At 40.5% G+C, this 14980-nt stretch overlaps 1 protein-coding gene across 4 annotated transcripts in view; it reads left to right on the top strand.

Moving 5' to 3' along the window:
• LOC145980549 (uncharacterized) overlaps positions 1-14980 on the top strand; it is an 89175-nt gene that overhangs the window by 32829 nt on the left and 41366 nt on the right. Inside the window, exon 1 of one of the 4 annotated variants that reach the window (XM_083113568.1) lies at positions 4461-4702. The exons of the other annotated variants lie outside the window; for them this stretch is intronic. The gene's annotated coding sequence lies outside the window, so the exon portion shown is untranslated. Of the gene's footprint in view, positions 1-4460; positions 4703-14980 lie in introns of those variants that run through there. 4 annotated transcript variants of the gene reach the window in all.

Below are 14980 nucleotides of genomic sequence, written 5' to 3'. Positions count from 1 at the left end.
TTTCAATTGAATTTATCAATCCATCCTCATCTTCGCCATTACACAAAAGTGGCACAAGAACGAAGCAAAATAAACCCAATCAACCAATCGTATCGATTTATAAACTTCTGCCTCGTTTTCGTCTCTGTCCTGCTTTTGATCTCGAAATATAGGCCTCCCTGATGACGTAGTGGCGTCGTCACCTTGTAATCAAGGGGTCCCGGGTTCGATACCCGGTGGAGGTACAAGTGGTTCGGATCCCACTTTAAACTGTAGGTCCAGTCCCGATTAGCCTTACTGTGCATAAAGTCGACTTAAAACACCAAATCAATCGATCGATCGATCTCGAAATAAATTTGGTACATCTGAAGTAAAGTAAATTTGCTTTGGGTAACTTTTTGCAACATCGTATCAACGTCTCGTATGAAGCCGAAAGTCTCTAAGACAGTAATTCTCGGTCTCGTGTCGATTATACAGAGGTCTTTCCCAGTCTCGTCTCGTTTGCTAAGTTTTCTTTTTTACACTCCCAAAGTTTACTCCTCATGGAAATGCTCATATTTATTTATTTATCCTTGTACAGTCACGGACACTGCCGGCTTGTAATGAATACATTGACTTTCAACGGAATTTTTACAACCCGGCAGTGTCCGTGACTGTACACAATGACTCAACTTGTTGTTATTGATTGATTTGGTTTATTTTACTTCGCATTTCTGCCACTTTTGGCGAAGATATGGATGAGTGATGATGAAATTGATGAAGGGTCACTCTCAGAGAACACCCATCCCCTGTCCGGAATTCGAACTCTGGTCGTATCGTGCTGTGCTGTATTGTTATTGTTTCCTATTTGCAGTAATGTTGCACTTACCTTGCAATATTGATTTTGTGTTTTTAACTACACGGAACAGCTTTTTGCCACATTAAAAATATAATGTCAATACTTATACTATGTATGCAAATTGGAAATGGTAGTAATAAAATGAAAGGGTAATATAATTTATTTCGTAACTATTTTATATAAGTGAGTAATTTAATAAAAGTGGAAAAAATGTAAATGGTTTAAAAATTTGTTTTTTGAACAGTTATTTAGAAAAAGACGAAAGTGGAGCTGGAATTACACTTTCGACATGTTTATTGCCACTGAAATTCATTTATTTTTCTTATTACTATTAAGGATGAAAACTGGGGGTGTGTACCTGAACTCCCCTGGTGTGTGCGATCAAATTTACAGCAAGGGTTGGTAAAAATAGCCTGGGTGGCGGATTGACAGTGCGAACAACCCCTGCATGGTATATGGCCAACGGAAGGTTGTTATTGGTCCTCTGGGTTTGGCATCGGAGCTAATGTAATGAGCGAACAGAGCCTGCTAAATGTCAAGGGCCACAGTTCCATTGACAGAGGCTTTGATGGGGTATTGTAACCTGAATCGGATAAAATCTGGTCGATAGCGACAAATGTACGCACGTCGCTGGCCCACCAATCGGACGCTTGCGAGTTCTGCTACATTAACTCGCTCAAGGTACTTATGATTAAGTTGCCGATGCTGTTCAAAATGAACCGCTTGTTGGATTTAGGATGTGACCGCGCCCTTTCGCCTTGAATATACCAATAACAGTGTCTCGTCAGGTTAAATATAATACGCTGACGACATTGTGTAGACAGGCCTGTCTGCGAACTGGCCAAATAACTATTCGTAGTGCACGGGGATGTTGCGCCGTCCTCCGTGGCGGAGTGGTTAGCACAGCGCGCTACGACGCCAAGAAACCCGGGTTTGAATCCTTGCCTGGGCATGGGTGTTCTTTGCGAATGTCCCTTCATCACTCATCATCATCTTAGCCAACATTTCCATAAAAGCGGAGTCAAAGTTAAAGCAGCCATTTTTTAATTATGACGTGTAATTGATATGTCATGCAATTTGCATTGAACTCTTCTGAAATTGCCCGGTGGAGGCACATAGTGGTTCGGATCCCACTTTAAACTGTAGGTCCAAACCCGATTAGCCTTACTGTGCATAAAGTGGACTTAAACACCAAATAAATAAATCAATTTTCTGAAATTGGTAAACACAACATGAAAACAATTTATCTACGGTAGTGGCATTCTTCGAGAAGTGGACCTACTCCACGAAAATAACAAAATGAATTGATATGAAAATTAATAGTGTTTTAATTGTATTAAGGTTTAATTAAATGTTTGTGAATGCTTATAATTTGCATATTTCACGAATACTAGCATCTGTAGCTTATATGCTTTAAAGTCAAATTAAGTCAATTTTTTGTACAATTTTAAAGCGTCACACACGTAACACATTTTTGGTAATGATTTCCATGAATTCAAGCTACGTCATCACACTGAAGTTTTTCATTTGTTAGCAGACACCACAAAGTACTTCATAATGAAATCAGTTCATTATGAATATTTTAATGCAATCTCATGTCTAGAACCTTACATTTTGTGTGTGAAATGTCACATACGTAACGCTGGAATGCCCCAGTGTAGGTTTTTTTTTTTTTTTTAATCCTTTCTGCTTAAGAAACTCAATGATAACCAATATGTCACCATATTTTACCCCAGAGCCCTTCAAATAATCAGGGCAGTTAATCAATCATAAGAACTACTCAAAAGATTGTGGTATGTTCATAAATGATCACCTATAAAGAAGGATACGGTGTACTGTTACGTACAGCTAGTAACAAAGCACGTTGTGTATGTGTTCCCCTTATTTTCAACAGATTTGTAGTACAGAAAAAACATTACAAAACAGCTTGGAAATTTATTTAAGTTTCTGGGAGTCTTGTAGAAGTCAAGGAATTTGTTTTGGAAAAAGAATTGAGAAACCCTGCGAACGGCATACGCAGTCTAAATATTTTTGCGTCACTTTTTTCGAACGCCCTGTATTCATTCTCCGTGACAGTCTGAAGAAGAGAAAGAGATTTCGCCGTCCAAACCATACTCTCCGGGCACACATCTCTCCCGCGACAACAAAAATCGATGCGTTTTCGAGTGTGTTCACGGAGGCGATGATGTCATAAGGAGCCCTTCCGGCCCCGTGGTTATTCTGCTGCACTCTCTCATGGGTTGTCGACCTATAGTGACCGTATCCTGGAAGATATGCAATGCGTGTCATCGTATCTGCAAAGACGCTTGCATCCTTCATGTACACAGGTGGTTGACTGGTTTGAAAATCCGACCTGGAATCAGAGTTGCCAACCTCCGAGGACTAAAATTTCCCATTTTTATCTATTTTTCAACTCATATTAAGCTTAATATGGGGGAAAACCCCCATCTTGCCCCACCCCCGCACTTGGGGCAGTTGCAGGAATAACTGGTCCCAAGCAAGAATTTCTGTCGACGTCACTGTATAAGTTGCTCCGAGGTTCACCCAGCCTCTTAGTAGTGATTGCCGGGGGTAACCCATTGAGGAAGGTGGTAAAGACGGCCATAGCGTGGTGATCTTCACACCATCTTCATTATGATTCTGGTGGTGATGAAAGTAAATAACTAGCAGAAAGACGCAGTCGTCTAGCTGATAGGCCGCCTGACTGCCACGCGAGAGACACGGGTTCGATTCCCGGCGTGGCTGGTTGGATTTTTTTCTGGTAATGTTCCTGCATAAAGCTTATTCTGCATGAAACCCATCCTGTGGGTACCTGGCGTGAAGAGACCGGAGCGTGGTGCTGATCACATTACCCCCCCTCACTATGGGCAGACATGAATGTATTGGGGCGTCTCTCCACGTGCCTAGACGCAATGCACAGGAAAACTAACTTACTAACACACTAGCCTTCTTAAACCCGAAGGTTTATGGCTACAGCAACACAAGCCTCCCATCTGTCCCTATTCTGGGCAAGATCAATCCAATCGTTTCTATCCTTAACAATTTCCTTTAGATCCATCTCAGCGTTATCCCTCAATCTTCGTCTTCCTACAGATTTCTTACCATCAGGTTTCCCAACAACCTGTAAACTCTTCTTTCCTCTCCCATTCGGGCCACATGGCCTGCCCTTCTAAGTCTTCTTGATTTAATTATTCTAATAATATTCGAACATGAATACATATTATGTAGTTTTCAATTATGTAACCTTCTCCTCTCATCTGTCTCCTCATCCCTTTTAGGACTAAATATTGTTCTAAGGATTTTTTTCTTTTAATGTAAGCGAACTGTAACACATAAGAAAAACTATTCGTAAGAACCACGGAGGTTGTAAATCCTTATACTTTTAACCTATATCTATATTTTCTCGTTCTGTACAATATTCCCCACATCGAGGGTTATTTCCCTTGATCTGGCAACACTGCACGTAATGTGAAATCGGGAGAAAGGGTCGGTGCAGTTGGGAGGGGCTCCGTCCGCCAATGCCAGCTGGGCTCCCAGGTATCGATCATGCGTGACATCAGTCAATGTTGCCAGATATATCTTCGCGCGATGTTGCCAATTACCGCGAAAATCAAGAGCAAAAATGTACTGTTTTTGCCGTTGATGTAGATGTTCGTTTCCTTGCCTTGGGGAGCTTGCAGAAGGCGAGTTTTGTTGAGTGAGAATACTGCAGTGTTGGCAGTGATGTTTTCCGAAGCAACACTATGAGTGTTGGGCAAATACCCTCCGGATTTATTCTAGGTACAGCAAGAATACCGGCCGACAAAACTGAAAATGAGAAAGTGCCTTTCGTATGACAGTTGTGCCCGTCCATGTCGACTACCGCTATATCGGGAACTGAAAGAGGTGAGTAGATGAAATGTAGTTTCTTGAGAGATTGGATCGGTCTAATATGATAATTTCTATTGATCTTTTCGTGTGTATCTATGAGAGATGCTATCCGTTTGAGTATCTCGAGAACTTATAGAGTTATAATGATGAAATTTGTTGAATGAATGGATCTCCCCAAGACAGTGTTGTTGGAACGCAAGGGACCTCGATTAATTCGTCTGTTTGTCCGTCCGAATTTATATCGTGTCTTCCTGTTGTATTGAGGAAGGTAGAACAACTTCTCCAGCTTGTATATTCTTAGTGTGATGACCATTTTAACGCCACCTGTTGTGTCGTAAGATATGTAAGATGTTATTCATCTGATTTAGTTGAAAGTAAATACAAAATCAATCCATTAGTCGCAGTTGTGAAAGTGTGCTGAGTGTTGTACATATTAAAGATAATTGCATTTTTGAGAGTTCGTAGCGTCGAAATGGGGCGTCAAACAGAAAAGCTATATTAAGAAAAGTTGTTTGCCTTAGTGACCTCTATACATTGTGAATACTTGTGCGGGCCCACTGCATGTTTTATACAGGGTGCGGCAACTGAAACATGCCGTTTTTAATTACAAATAAAACTCTTTCATGCAACAAAGTCAATTTAATACATGTTGTACTACAGCCCAAAGCATCGATAAATGTATCGAAAGACGATTGAGTATCGATTTATCTGTTCCATCTCTACCAAATTGGCAAACTTCCATGTATCGGGAAAACATGGCCAGGGAGTGGAGATTAAGGATATAAGAATTCTGCCTCTTCACACTCGTATTATTTTTCATTTGCGTTGCTTACTCTTCTTAAGATAATTGTGACTATGATGATCAGAAGAGATTGGGGAAAAGGAACACTCATGCCAGGGACTTCGTTAACGGGGAACCGGGAGGCATTAGCCCCTCCGAAACTTTTAAACTTTCCACGATTTTGCACGTTCATTTGATTTCTGTCATAATGTGTTCGAATGTTAGGAGAAAGAGAACAGCTCTCATTTAAAGTTGTAAGCGAAAATCGCATTAAAAATGTCTGTAATAAATACGTTTCGTCCTCGTACGTTTCTTACGGAGAATGAAATTCCTCGTGAACTTAGTGTTCAGTAATCAGAGCAGTTGCCACTTACCAGTTCTTCAATCTTTCTTCTTTCCGTTCATCTGCTTTTTGCAGTTATACGGCGCGGTGCAAATGTACGATAAGTCTTTCTTTTGTATTTTACATTGAGTGACCCTCAAAATCCCCAGACATTACGCCCATGTATTTCTTTTCTGTGATGTGGTGAAATAGGTGTTCCAAAGAATACTAAGCATACTTGGCATATGTCAACTCTGAACTGTCAACCTACTTTTGCACCACCCTATGTTAGGTATTCCTAGAGTACCTAAAATGTGATACTTCCGCAAGCGTGTATGTAAAATTCTAGCTTCTATGTAATACCAAGCAGCTTTGATGTTTCTTATGTTCCGCTCCATGCGCTCAGTGAGGAGAACAGAAGTCCTTGTATGCATTACCTTTTGGTTTAACATCTGTTACTATCGTATCGTACCTTCAGTTACCTGAAGGCTGTAAAGACTGGCTCGCCTCTTACCGCTTAGGTAACATACTCTCGGTACGGGGATCGATTTTTTGGGGTGCGTAAGCTCGATCCTGTTTACACACTAATTATAAATAATGGTAAGCATTCATAGCCTCAGCTGCGAGAGCTGAAAACACAACCTTAAAATAACTTTAAAGGACTCGCACACTGAAATGCATTTTACATCGTCAAGGTTGGACCCAGCACATATTTGGATATGAAAGTAAGGATTCTTGCCCGTCTCCTTCACCAACGGATCACGATTGAATTCCTCCTTCACTCTTTCCCCCCAACTATTTATTCTCCTCTTTCCCCATAACAATCCCCAGTTATTCATGTGTCATCCTTCCTACTCGCACATTTCCTGGTTATGCCCCTCAGTAAATCCAACTGGCAATAACTGACATAAGCATTCCATTAATATTTCCTGGCTGAGCTGATTACTACTGTCTGAGAGTAATGACATATTTCATATTACTAAATTTCCTCTTCCTGATTTTCAATGTTTTTCCTTCCTTTCTTATTATACATAATTATCATGAAAAACTCAATATGCTGACCAAGGCAGAAATTTATTTTATTTTAAAACTTAAACTATACGTAACGTTTCAACCTTCTAGCAAGGTCTTCTTCAGACTCTGTACCAAGTACGAATGAAACAAGGTACAAAACAGGAAGATATGCCGTGCGTCCATTTCGATCTTCAGCCGAGAGATCGGGAGAAGCGTGGCGGGCGGCGCTGACGGAGATGCCGACGTTTGCGGCCTGTAATGCCCGCTTATTTTTATGGACATATGCAGACATTTATATAAATATTGCAAAACGAGCACTAACCTGTGTTATAAGATTACGGTTTTAATTTTAGTAGCTTAGTGGCTGTATGTGCCGATGATTTTGACACGCCCACCTCTTGTGAAACACGGCGTAGAAGTTTGTTTGGAGAACGTTCTAACGCTGCACCAATATCATCGAGTTTTGCTTCGGTTAGAATCCGTCGTTTTTGCTTAGGTGTTTTAAAATTTAACGATCCAGTTTCTCGTAATTTAAGGACAAGATGTCTAACCGTATCTCTATGTGGAGTTGAAACGCCTGGGGATTTCTGTACAAATTGCCTACACACGTCTCGACACGAGTCTGTGTACGTGTCATACATAATAAATCTTTGTTCTAACGTGAACCTTGCGGCTGGCATTCCAATCGTCTAACTGACACAACACACATACACACTGCAATAACACAACAAGTAACTGCAAGTAACCAAGAATAACACACTTGCGCACAGTACGAAATTAACACGCTCTTGGTTTACATTGCTCGCCACTATATTCACAGTTCTGTCTTCATCTAGTCGCGAAGGAACAAAAAAACTCGAGCTCGGAGATTTCGGATTGCAAGGAAGCTCACGAAAACCATTCACTTTTAACGGTTTCGTCTGCAGCGTAATCTTGATACAGTGTTGCACATTCGAAACCTCCAAACGATCCTCATCGGCACAAAACTCTTTCAAGGATATAAACTTAATCAGGACGTTACTGGTCAAAATAATGATTAAAATGTTCTATTATCTGTGGCTCTTAACATCGTTTCTAAAGCGTATTTTTTTGTGTATATAAGGGCAGAACTTGGATGAATTACAGATGATAAATTATAACAATTATAACACACAGGGTGGCGACAGACCTGGAAAACCGGGAAAAGTCAGGGAATTTGAGGTGTCAAAAAAAGTCAGGGAAATGTCAGGGAATTGACTTTTTTTAAAAAAAATATTTATTTAAAAGTGGAACTCTGCACGGGAACAGAAAATCTCGTTCGTAAGTTTCGGCCTCAACTTTTAGGTCCCTTTTATGCGCAACGCAACCACGGCGCCAGAAACCAGTGATGGCAGGAGGAGAGAGAGAGAGAGAGAGAGAAATTTTCTCGCCCGGGCTTCTCGGCGGGAATTTTAAATTCGAACACTCTTTGGAGGAAAATTTTTATAACTCTGGAACTATGGGAGCAATCTACTTCGGATAACTTTCGTTTTGCAACTAAAACATCAGCGCACGCAACCGTGTACAATTCAGAACACCGGGCCGAGGAAGGGGCTTAGGGGGACACGCCCCCCGAATTTCAATGGAAACAAAAAGAAATCTGGAGTTTGCACCCTCTTCTCCCGCTAGTTTGGGGAGAAGGCGCGAACTTTAGTATTCTTTTCAAAGAATGGACATTTCTCAAGAGAATGATACATGTTTCACGTTCTTGGGTGCTATACAAGTTCAATAATAAGCCAAAATGTGATTTTTTTGTTACGAAAAATAGGTAATTTGCATTTTTGGAGGAAAATTGTTATAACTCTGGCACTATGGGAACAATCTACTTCGGATAAGTTTTGTTTTTCAGATAGAACATCAGAGCATGCAACCGTGTACAATTCAGAACGCCGGACTGAGGAAGGAGGCTTGGGGGGCGACCCCCCGAATTTATTGAAAGAACCCATAAAAATCTGGAGTTTGCTCCCTCTTCTCCCGCTATTTTAGGGAGAAGGAGCAAACCTTAGTATTCTCTTTGAAGAATGGACGTTTCCAAAGAGATTGAAACATGTTTCATGTTCCTGGGTGCCATACAAGTTGAATAATGAGCCAAAATGTGAAACTCTGTTCGGAAATGTGGCATGGGAGAGGTTGGTCATCAATATGAATTTCCCAGGCTTGCTCCAAACCTGTGTCAGAGTTTCCACCCAAACATAAGAGTATGAACGTCCAAAAAGCACATTCATTTCGTAATCAGCACCATGATACCATATGGTATCATCGGGCCAGTACGACCTTACTCTGATGATACCTTATGGTATCATCGGGGGAGTAAAGGTTAAGCTTCTAAATATTACGTGGAAAATGCATTGAATTATCATTTTTTCTTGTCCGTATGGGAGTAGTAAGGGGACTTGTCAACAGATGGAGGGGTAAGAGCGGGTGGCGCCGTCCGATAGTTGTCGGCCGTCGTAGTGAGGCATTTTGTTGGGCAAACTGAAGGAACATGGAAACAAATAGGTTCCATTGATACATACGACTTTTGTCGAATATCGCCACCCGATAAAGTATCTCACTACAACATGCAAAAGAAATTGCATGGACTGCAACATCCAACAAAAATCACATGCATAAACAAGAAGAGCTTTACACTGCAAATATGCTGCTGGAGTTTTATTACTCTTCTGGCTCACTTCAAGTTATTTAATGTAGCAGTGCTTACGAAGGTTTTCTTTCATCATCCTGATGTATTACTGGTTTCGCACAAGTTAACATACATTTACAACGACATTGCACTATTCTTAGATATCAAGAAGAATCCAACCAAACGGAATATACTTATATTGAATACTATCACGGAAAAGTGAAACATAAATCTGCATTGGTGAACGTTATAAAAATTGGCAAGCGCATGCTCCCAACCTCAAATTTACTGCAACACTAGTATTGCAATGAAATAAACGCCACTCTCTGTCCTGTCTGTTTAAACTCGTGAGAGATGGTCATTAATCTCTCACTGAGTAAGGTTAATGTCCAATATTATGAAATAAAATACTAATAATAAATACGTAAATATTTTAATATTATATTTACTCGAATCGTTCAATCATAAAAGCAAATCACTTTCTTCAAGAATTGACTTTTCTCTGCCAGGCCTGCTAAATTTTCACTTTCCATCTACTGATTTATACAAGGGGTGGCCAGAAAGTAATTTCCAATTAGTAGTAACGCCAAAACCGTGAAAAATTGTAATTGCTGCGACGTTATGTTTAGGAATGTGCAGTTATGTCTGGACACATTTTTCGCCCGTTCGAAATATCGAAATAATGCGAATTTGGCATAATATGCGAATTGTTGGCGTTTTTAGCAATTTCTGTTTTTAAAGAAATGTCCTAAAACAACGAAAAAATTCCATGAAATCCAACATTCTTGTCTTTTCTAGGCCATGTTTGTGTACATAGAACATGCAAGTTTTCCAACATTTCACTCAAGAGTAAGCTATATACGTACATGGAATAATTCCGACAGCCACATTAAATCATGTATTTCCCACGATTTTTTCAACTTCTATCAAAACCAATTGCATCACAGAGCAAAGTGGCAAGGTTTTAACAGTAAATCGAGTGCGTCCCTACCGTCACACGGGAGCCATATCTTCGTATTTGTCACACGAGATATGTTTTGAATTACCAAGCTAAGTGCGCACCATCGGCATTTGTCGAGCGAGTAATAATGGAGCTCAGTCGTTAGGGTGTCTGACTACCATGCGAGAGACCCGGGATCGATCCCCTGCGGGGGAGAACCGGGATGTTTTCCACCTATTCAAATTGCTCCGGCACCCACCCAGCATCATATGAAGCTGGTACCTTGAGGAAACTTTGAGGGATAAAGGTATCCAGGAACGTGGTGCTGATCACATCACCCCCACCTTCATCCGTGATCAAGAAAGTGTGGGGCCCTAACTCCACCCCTTTACACCTTTATGGAAAAGTGCAGGAGAGCACTTTACTTTTACTTCCTCAAAAATCTGTTCCAACATATCAAACTGTCACGAAAATACATAGACCATGTGACCTACAATTTGAAATAATAGTTTAAAAGCACAATGGAGTATTAAGTTTCGGTATATTTGGTAGATAAATGTTCTAAAGCAAAAACGCGAATTTTGGGAAACGTAACACTAACAAGTCAAAAAAGATAATGCCAATTTTTGGTGCCATAATATATCGGTATGTGTCATGTGAGATTGATTGATTTTAATTTTTTGGGTGCATCGCCACTTATGGTCATTATGCACCCTTCAATATGTACAGGGAAAATTCCATTATCCAGAATCCTTACCTTAAAATTTAAAAAAGGGGTATGGAAAATAACTTTCCCAAAATAACTTTCAAGATATCAAACTCTCACGAAGAGGCGTAAGCCATGTGACTTACAATTTGAAACAGTAGTTTAAAATCAGCATGAAGGTATAATTTCAGATATTTGCCAGAAAATGCACTAAAATGAAAATGTGAATTTGGGGAAAAATAACACCGTATAGTGAAAAATAAAAAAATAAGAAAATACACCAATTTGAAAAAAAATAACAATATCAAGGTCCCTACCGTTTAGGCATAAATAAAACAAGAATATCAATTGTAATTTATTGCATTAGTAACAGTGAGTCCTAACCTAATTTTCGGCATAATCACAAACCGCTGTTCTGGCATTTATCCTAGCATGGCACTAAATTTTGTATGCCCATGGTATATGTGTCTGACAGCAAAGACTGGAACTATCTCTACCGCAGTGTAGCTGTCAAATCCTTGCCCTGCCAGAAAGCTCTTCAGTTAAACAAAGAGATGAAAGTCGGTACATTCAAGGCCAGGGCTGTACAGGGAGTGGTCTAAGATCTCTCACCTGAAGTGATGCAATGGGTCCGTGTGTACTCAGCTGTATGGGGGTTGTGCACATTCGATTGGCCTTCCGTGAATTGTCTGCACCATCGTCTGACCACACTATCACTCACGATGTCTGGTCTGCACACCTCACACGATTGCTGGTGGCTCTGTCCCAAATTCTGAGCATGCAATGGCAGTCGGTGGGAGACTGTATGAGAGCTGCAATCTTTAACCTAGAACTGTCCTAAAACGGCTGCATTGCAACTGTACCAGATTACAACTATATGGCACTTCTTCCTGCCTGCATGTGTGTGTGTCGCTCTCCGACCACTAGTGCTGTGTATAGGCACCATTGGAGCTTTTTTCAGGATGCCCCTCGTATATGAACTTTCAGAAGCTTTTATTATTAGAGTGTTCCTGCTTTAATGCGTGGTTAGCTAAATCAGGTACTTCTACAATGCAATTCTATAAATTCCTTGCGTTAAATTTCTAATACCTACATACCCTTTTCGTCAGCATTAATGCTATAACTGCATGTTGTCAGTTTCACAGTACTTCACTTGGATATATTGTACTGAAGCAGAAATCCCATTGATAATGCAAGGAAATATAACACTTTATTTTGTTTCATTCAATTGTTTCACTTATATGAAAGAGTTAAGTTGTTTGCTTTACAGAGAAGAGAGAAGTAGCTTGATGCGTTGAAATATGAGTCCGCACTCATGATTCTCGCAAGCAGAGGGTTCCAAACCTCAGTGGAAATATCAACATATAATACCGAGAATGTATAAGGAGACTGATAAATTACAAATTGTATTTCTTAATCAGTCACTCTTATCTCATCAAGTATTTTATTTTAAACTTACTGCGTATGACAAAATTCCGTAATCCTTCTCTAGCTTGTGAATTGTAATAATTTTCCAAATTCACTATTTTGCAGTTTGAATTCAAAATCATAGAGAATAGAGAAATTACGTCAATTTCATAGAAGATAATATCGGTACTTAACAAAGTTAAGTACTGTGAAACTGACAACATGCAGTTATACCATTAATGCTGACAAAAAGGGTATGTAGGTATTAGAAATTTAACGCAAGGAATTTAGTGGCCGCGGTGGCTCAGTCGGTAACGTGTCTGACTACCATGCTAAAGGTGTCGGGTTCGATCAAATCCGGGAACTCTTATAACGATGGAAGTGGCCACGGCACCCACCCAGCGTCGAATAACATGGGTACCTGGGGGAAACCCTGGGGGGTAAAGGTGGTCAGATGATCACATCACCCCCACTCACGACCGGATCAAGAAAGTGTGGGGCGTTACCCCCACACCCCCTATACGCCTTCATGGCATGGTGCTAAGCACTGGGGAACACTTTACCTTTTTTTTTACTTAACAAAATCATACGTGGATCTGTATGACTTTATTATTTCCATTTGCAAAACATCGATTTAGGTTAGTTTGTAATTGTCAGGGAAAAATGTAAATTTTGTCCTGGAAAACCTGGAAAAGTCAGGGAATTTAATTTCTGCTTGTTTGTAGCCACCCTGAACACAGGTTAGTGCTCGTTTTGCAATATTTATATAAATGTCTGCATATGTCCATAAAAATAAGCGGGCATTACAGGCCGCAAACGTCGGCATCTCCGTCAGCGCCGCCCGCCACGCTTCTCCCGATCTCTCGGCTGAAGATCGAAATTGACGCATTGTATATACACACAAATCACTCCCCTCCAGACACAAGATTATTAGAAAGTTGTTTTTTCTGGAACATTCCAAGAGGTGGCCTTCCCTTGTCAACTGCACTTTCTCCTGACAGGTGATTTAGCTAAACATTTCCTTTCATCTGGAAAGTGGTTGGAATCTTTATCTCACGCTCTTTTCCTCATCCTTTCTTTCTTCATTCCTCTTTCGGTCTTGTCCTTTCCACTCTTTCTAACAACTTCTTCCATTCTTTGTTTATCTTGAGTCCCCCCAACGAAAGAGGAGAGAAGAAGGAAGAGGAAAGAGGAAAGAAAGGATAAGGAAAAGAGCGTGAGATTAAGAGTCCAACCACTTTCCAGATGAAAGGAAATGTTTAGCTAAATCGCCTGTCAGGTGAAAGTACAGTTGACTAGGGAAGGCACCTGCTGGAATGTTCCAGAAAAAACAACTTTCTAATAATCTTGTGTCTGGAGGGGAGTGATTTTTGTGTATATATATCATCCGGTTTTGTACCTTGTTTCATTTGTACTTGGTACAGAGTGTGAAGAAGACCTTGCTAGAAGGTTGAAACGTTACGTTTAGTTTGTTTTAAAATAAAATAAATTTCTGCATTGGTCAGCATATCGAGTTTTTCATATCATGGAAACAAGGCTTAATGGTGTTATAAGTATCTCTTTACGCTATCTTCTCCGCTTATTGCAACGTCAAATTCCCTTCTGCCCTCACTCCATACGTACATACATGCATGTTCGTCAAGCAAAAGTCCACAAGAGAAGAGAAATGAAGGCAATGGAAATAACTTGGAAAGACATGAGAAGGAAACTAAGATTGTAATGGCATGAACAGAGAGATACAAAGACTGCTAAATAAATGAAGATAGAAAATTGTATGTATTTAGTCGAGTTTATGCACAGGTAGGATAATCGTGACTTTACCTACAGTTTAAGGACTTACCGATACCTCTATCGGGTATCACCGACCTCCGTGGTGAAGTGGTTTAGCACAGCGCGCTACCACGCAAGGAGTTCGGGTTCATATCCCGACCTGGACACGGGTGCTCTTTTTGAGTGTCCATACCATCTCATTCTCATCGTCGCGATTAACCAAAGCTGCAGAAAAGCAACGTAAAACAAACCTAATTCAATCAGTCAAATCCATCGTGCGTCGAACCCGTGCGATTGGGAGCCGCTTTCATGCCACGTTTTACTAATCCAGATGGTGGAAATGTGTAAGTGATTAGATGAATTGAGACTCGGGAAGAACACCCAGGAAGAGACTTGAACACAGGGCCTTCGATGGCTTATGGGGCTCGGCCACAGTGGTAACAACTAGAGAGAAATGGGAAAATATAAGTACGTATGTATGTAAAGATTGGTTTCCTTTCAGTTCTGCAACCAGCACATCTCTATTGTTTTGTGGGTTGCATCATAGTTGGGGGTTTCGTGATTTGGCGTGTTAGTCGCAAATGTTTTTCAGTAATTGCAAAACGATTAGCGGGACCGGACCTATGGAGTCTTTACGTGTACCTCTCGCTGCCAATACCTCTAGCCCTAGGCTCTCACATAGCCTGAAGTTCGATCCCCGATAAGAACCCTA

This window comes from Lepisma saccharinum, chromosome 28, assembly GCF_977018435.1.
Source record: "Lepisma saccharinum chromosome 28, izLepSacc3.1, whole genome shotgun sequence".
Lineage (NCBI taxonomy): Eukaryota > Metazoa > Arthropoda > Insecta > Zygentoma > Lepismatidae > Lepisma > Lepisma saccharinum.
The sequence above is the reverse complement of the archived record's forward strand: the minus strand, read 5'-3'. Positions and strand labels throughout refer to the sequence as shown.